Source organism: Mus caroli, chromosome 16 (assembly GCF_900094665.2).
Source record: "Mus caroli chromosome 16, CAROLI_EIJ_v1.1, whole genome shotgun sequence".
NCBI lineage: Eukaryota > Metazoa > Chordata > Mammalia > Rodentia > Muridae > Mus > Mus caroli.
In genome coordinates this window covers 45,391,088-45,397,585 of record NC_034585.1, presented here as the reverse complement: position 1 = coordinate 45,397,585, position 6,498 = coordinate 45,391,088, and the positions used below count along the sequence as shown (strand labels likewise).

The following is a 6,498-nucleotide window of genomic DNA, read 5'->3' as shown; positions in this document are numbered from 1 at the left end:
GGAGTGTCTAAAGACAGCTACAGTGTACTCACATATAATAAATAAATCTTTTTTAAAAAATATTACAAAGCTTCTGTAAGACAAAGGACACTGTCAATAGGACAAAAAGGCAACCAACAGATTGGGAAAAGATCTTTATGAACCCTACATCCGATAGAGGGGTAATATCCAATATATACAAAGAACTCAAGAAGTTAGACTCCAGAGAACCAAATAACCCTATTAAAAAATAGGGCATCTGAGGAATATAGACTGGCTGAGAAACACCTAAAGATGTGTTCAACATCCTTAGTCATCAGGGAAATGCAAGTCAAACGACTCTGAGATTTCACCTCACACCAGTCAGAATGGCTGAAATACAAAACTCAGGTGACAACAGATGCTGGTGAGGATATAGAGAAAGAGGAACACTCCTCCATTGCTGGTGGGATTGCAAGCTGGTACAACCACTCTAGAAATCAGTTTGGCAGTTCCTCAGAAAATTGGACGTAGTATTACCTGAAGACCCAGCTATACTACTCCTGGACCTATACCCAGAAGATGTTCCAACATGCAATAAGGACACATGCTCCACTTATTCATAATAGCCAGAAGTTGGAACAAGCCCATATGTCCTTCAACAGAGGAATGGATACAGAAAATGTGGTACATTTACACAATGGAGTACTACTCAGCTATTAAAAATGATAAATTCATGACATTTTTACATAAATGGATAGAACTAGAAAATATCATCCTAAGTGAAGTAACCCAGTCACAAGAGAACACACATGTTATGCACTCACTGATAAGTGGATATTATCCCAAAAGCTCCCAATAACCAAGATACAATTCACAAATCACATGAAGCTCAAAAAGGAAGACCAAAGTGTGGGTGCTTTGCTCCTTCTTAGAAGGAGAACAAAATACTCACAAGGAGCAATTATGGAGATAAAGTATAGAGCAGAGACTGAAGGAAAGGCCATCCAGAGACTGTCCCACCTGGGGATTCATCCTATATACAGTCACCAAACCCAGACACTATTGTGGATGCCAAGGAGTACATGCTGAAAGGAGCCTGATATAGCTGTCTCCTGCAAGGCCCTGCCAGAGCCCTATAAATACAGAGACAGATGCTCACAGCCAACCATTGCACTGAGTGTGGGGTCCCCAATAGAGGAGTTAGAGAAAGGACTGAAGGAGTTGAAGGGGATTGCAACCCCTCAAGAAGAACATCAACATCAAACAACCAGTTGCCCAAGAGCTCCCAGGGACTAAGCCATCAACAAACGAGCACACATGGCTCCAGCTACACATGTAGCAGAGGATGGCCTTGTCATGCATCAATGGAAGGAGAGGTCTTTGGTCTTTTGAAGGCTCAATAGATGCCCCAGTGTAGGGGAACTGAGGGTAGGGAGGTGGGAGTGGGTGTGTGGGTGGAGAATACCCTCATAGAAGCAGGGGGAGAGAGGATAGGATAGGGATTTCAGGGGTGGAGGACTGGGAAAGGGGATAACATTTGAAATGTAAATAAAGACCATATCCAATAAAAAAATTTAAGAACATTGTTTCACAACCAATTTTATAATGTATAAAAATGGAAACAGAGGTAGAGTCTTATAAGCCTAGCACTTGGGAGGTGGATGGAGGAGAATTTTAAATTTTATTTGATGTATTCTATAGTGATGAGCCATTTTACTGTACCTACTTAAATTCAAACCCAGGTACATTTCTTTTTTTTTTTAAATTTTTTTATTAGATAAATGGATACTAGCCATAAAGTACAGGATACACACAGAAGCTAAACAAGAAGGAAGGCCAAGCAAAGATGCTTGAATCTCTCTTAGAAAGGTAATTAAAATCATCATAAGAGGGAGATGGAGGGGGAGAACTGGGTGGGAGAGGGGATGGGGAGGGGACTCGGGGAGCTTCAGGATCAGGTGTAGGAAGAGAAAGGAGAGAGGGCCAGAGGGCCAGGAGAATGACAATCACCCATGGAAGGAGTTACAGAGACAAAGTTTGGAGCTGAGACAAAAGGATGGACCATCTAGAGACTGCCATATCCAGGGATCCATCCCATAATTAACCTCCAAACGATGACACCATTGCATACACTAGCAAGTGTTTGCTGAAAGGACCCTGATATAGCTGTCTCTTGTGAGACAAAGCCGGGGCCTAGCAAACACAGAAGTGGATGCTCACAGTCAGCTATTGGATGGATCACAGGGCCCCCAATGGAGGAGCTAGAGAAAGTATCCAAGGAGCTAAAGAGATCTGCAACCCTGTAGGTGCAACAACATTATGAACTAATCAGTACCCCGGAGCTCTTGACTCTAGCTGCATATGTATCAAAAGATGGCCTAGTAGGCCATCACTGGAAAGAGAGTCCCATTGGACACGCAAACTTTATATGCCTCAGTACAGGGGAACGCCAGGGCCAAAAAGTGGGAATGGGTGAGTAGGGAGGATATGGGGGACTTTTGGGATAGCATTGGAAATGTAATTGAGGAAAATACATAATAAAAAAAATATTTAAAAAAAAAAAGAAATCTGCAGCTGACAGAGGGGCCATCTTGAGGACTTGCTTGAGACCTGGGGGGGGGATAGGTTCCCAGGAATCAATGGGAGTGACCTTAGCTGAGACTTATAGCAGTGAGAATATGGACCCTGAAGAGGTCATCTCCTATAGCCAGGCACAAACCCCATTTGGAATGTTAGGGACACCAACCTACCCACAAAATTTTCAACCCAAAACTTATCCTGTCAACAAGAAGTACAAGGAAATGGATGGAGCAGAGACTGAGAGAATGGCCAACCAGTAACCAGCCCAACTTAAGACCCATCTCATGGACAAGAACCAGTTCCTGACACTATTTATGATACTCTGTTATGCTTGCAGACTGGAGCCTCACATAACTTCCTCTCATAGGTTCGCTCCATCAGCAGCTGACTAAAACAGATGCAGAGACCCACAGTCAAACATTGGATGGAGTTTGGGGACTCTTATGGAAGAGACGAAAGAACTGAGGGCCCTGAAGTGAATAGGAACTCCACAGGGAGACCATCATGGACCCTAACATGGACCCTTGGGTCTCTCAGAGACTGAACCAACCAAAGAACATACATGTGCTAGACCTAGAACCTCTGCACATATGTAGCAAATGTGCAGCTCTATCTTCATGTAAGTCCCCCAACAACTGGAGCGGGGGCTATCTCTAAAGCTGTTGCCTATCTGTGGAATATGCTCCCTTAACTGGACTGCCTTGTCTGGCCTCATAGGGGGAGGGTGTACCTAGCCCTGCAGAGACTTGAATTGCCAAGATGGGGGGATAACCAGGAAGGATCACCACCCTCTCAGAGGAGAAGGGGAGGGAGGTTGGGGGAGGAGCTCGTGTGAGGGAGGGATCAGGACAGAAGGCAGCAATCAGGATGTAAAGTGAATTAATTAATTAATTAATTAATGAGTAAATAAACTGTCAATTTCCCTACTCAAAACTATAAGATGTCTTTGGTCTGATTAATTTTATTTTGTATTGACTGCATAAATGTCTTGAGAAACTTCAGGCATCATTACACAACCTGGAAACAGCAGCGAGAACTTTCTCCCTCAACTTAGGTTGACAAATTATTCCTCTAATAATGTACTGTTTTCTGACATTAATGTTGAAATGCCAAGGCACTCTGACAGATAACGACTTGAAAATGTGTATTCAAAGCTTTTAAATAGCATGAAATATCAGTTCTGGAACCAACTGTTAAACAGAAGGGCAGGGGCAGTGGGAAGCATGGAGAGTGTAATGGAGGTGCCCATAACAACTCTGGCCTCCATCCTGATATTGGCAAATTAATGCTGGCAAGGGGGTTCCCAGCACTACAGCAATTAGGCTGGATGTGTTTTTTCTTCTTTTTTCTAAATGAACAAAATCCTCCCTATTCCTGTTTATTCAGAATTCCACATGTTATAAAACCGAGGAAAAATTACAAAAGGTAATCCAAGAAAAGCATATATTTCAAACAATAAGCTAAAAGAGACTTTCTAAGTTTCACCTCAAAGGTAAAAGAAACAATGCTCTCTGCTAAGCTGGTGTGTTTACAAGAATAATGACACCTCAGGCTAAAACAATTCTGTTGAGTATAGTAGCTATTGACTACTGTGGCTACTGGGTACCACTCTGAATTCCTGTGGGCTGTATGTCTAAAACATACTCTAGAGTCAAAGACTAGGGGTGGGGAGAGGGAACAGATGCAGAGACCCACAGCCAAACAAAGAAACACATTTTTGGTATTTTTCATATTGAGATTGAATTATTTCAATCTTTATTATTTTATTATTTTCAATCTCTATTGAAAATTGAAGAGATTGAATTATTTCAATCTTTATTATTTCAATCTCTATTATTTTAGATATATCAGATTAAATTAAACAATACTAAAATCATTTTCATGTTTCTTTTTACTTAAAACATACACAGCTAGTAAGAAATTTAAGATTAGACTAGCTAACAACACATAAAACAAATTGAATTATAGTAAATTATTTTTTAAAGGACAATTTTTATTTATGTGCTATACATGTGACTTTGTATATGACTGTGTGTATATATGTGTATGGGTGTGGGTGTGTGTGTGGGTGTGTGTGTGACTGTGTAGAAGTCAGAAGAAAGCCTTTGATGCTCTGGAGTCAGAAATATAGAGTTGTGAGCTGCCCAACTAGACTGCTGGGAATAAGACTCGGCTCCTCTGGAGAAGCAGCAGCCTTCCTAGTCACAGAAGCAACTCTCCAGCCCCTTAAGTTGCATTTGAAGTCCCTTTTTGTCCTTTAGTCTGACACTGAGAGGTCTCATACCCTTTGGTTTGTTACTGAAAGCCTTGGTAAGTTATTTTACAGCAATCTCACTTTCTTAGAGATTCCACGTGTACCTTCTCTCTGTTCCATCTCGTTCTGTTTACCTTGGGTCCATAGTAAATAAGAATGATGATCCTAATTCATTTGTTTATTACAGAAACAAGGGGAGTTCACACAAGGACACCTGAGCAGACAAACCCTGTAGTTGATTTCTCTCCATATTCTTTTCACCTTCGGTCATATTCTTCTTTGCTCCTTACTCACATCTCACATATACCCACCTTTGTTGATTTGTGATAACACTGAAGTCTGTTGTTGTTTGTTTTAGTATATGTGAAATAGGAGTACACTTTTAAGGGACTTTGTAAGTCTTATTACCCAATGATCTCCAATTGTTCTGGCATTTTGTCCCCTGAGAAACATCTGGAATGTATTATTCTCCAACCTTGATATCCAGAGAGTCTGAATATGAAGTTTGGTGAGGCCTGTTTAAGAAGCAGACCAGGCCAGTGGAGGTTTGAACATGTTTTGGGGAACCACCTGTCTGGCCTAATTTCCCTTTATAAATAATATAAAATGAACTGTCATGGGAGGGAGTTGCCGGAGCATCTGCAGGAGACATCTTGGTTCCCGGGTTCCACCAAGACTAGTCTGCGCAGGTGAGAGTGTGGACTACAGAAGCTAACAACTTCTGGGACAATCTGAAGCCACAGAGCTTCTGAGGCAGCCCTTTTCGAGCTCCAGACATCCAGACACCTTCCCTGCCAGGAGAGAAGTGTCCACCTGGCCCCGGAGGGCTTTGCCGGAGTACCTGAGGGAGTCATCTCGGTCCCTGGATCCCACTGAGACTAGTCTGCACAGGTGAGAGTGTGAACTACAGAAGCTAACAGCTTCTGGGACAGGTCCTGTTTCAGACGTTCATGTTGTGCCAGGAGGCAAGTCCTAACACCAGATATCTGTGCACCTTCCCTGAAAGAGGTGAGCCTGCCTGCAGAGAGTGCTCTGACCACTGAAACTCAGGAGATAGCTAGTCTCCCAGGTCTGTTGGTAGAGAATAACAGAATCACGAGAGGAACAAGCTCTAACCAGAGACAACTATAACAACTGACTCCAGAGATTACCAGATGGCGAAAGTTAAACGTAATAATCTTACTAACAGAAACCAAGACCACTCACCATCATCAGAACTCAGCACTCCCACCTCAGCCAGTCCTGGGAACCCAAACACACCCGAAAACCTAGACCCAGATTTAAAGGCATATCTCATGATGATGGTAGAGGACATCAAGAAGGACTTTAATAACTCACTTAAAGAAATACAGGAGAAGACTGCTAAAGAGTTGCAATTCCTTAAAGAAAAACAGGAAAACATGTACAAACAGGTGATGGAAATGAACAAAACCATACTAGACATAAAAGGGAAGTAGACACAATAAAGAAAACCCAAAGTGAGGCAATGCTGGAGATAGACACCCTAGGAAAGAAATCTGGAAACATAAATGTGAGTATCAGCAACAGAATACAAGAGATGGAAGAGAGAATCTCAGGTGCAGAAGATTCCATAGAGAACATTGGCACAACAATCAAAGAAAATGCAAAATGCAAAAAGATCCTAACTCAAAACATCCATGAAATCCAGGACACAATGAGAAGACCAAACCTACGGATAATAG

General features: G+C 42.1%; 1 protein-coding gene across 1 annotated transcript in view; it reads right to left on the bottom strand.

The window, feature by feature from the left end:
- Positions 1-6,498, bottom strand: part of Morc1 (MORC family CW-type zinc finger 1) — a 188,581-nt gene that overhangs the window by 151,168 nt on the left and 30,915 nt on the right. The gene's annotated exons all lie outside the window — the stretch shown is intronic.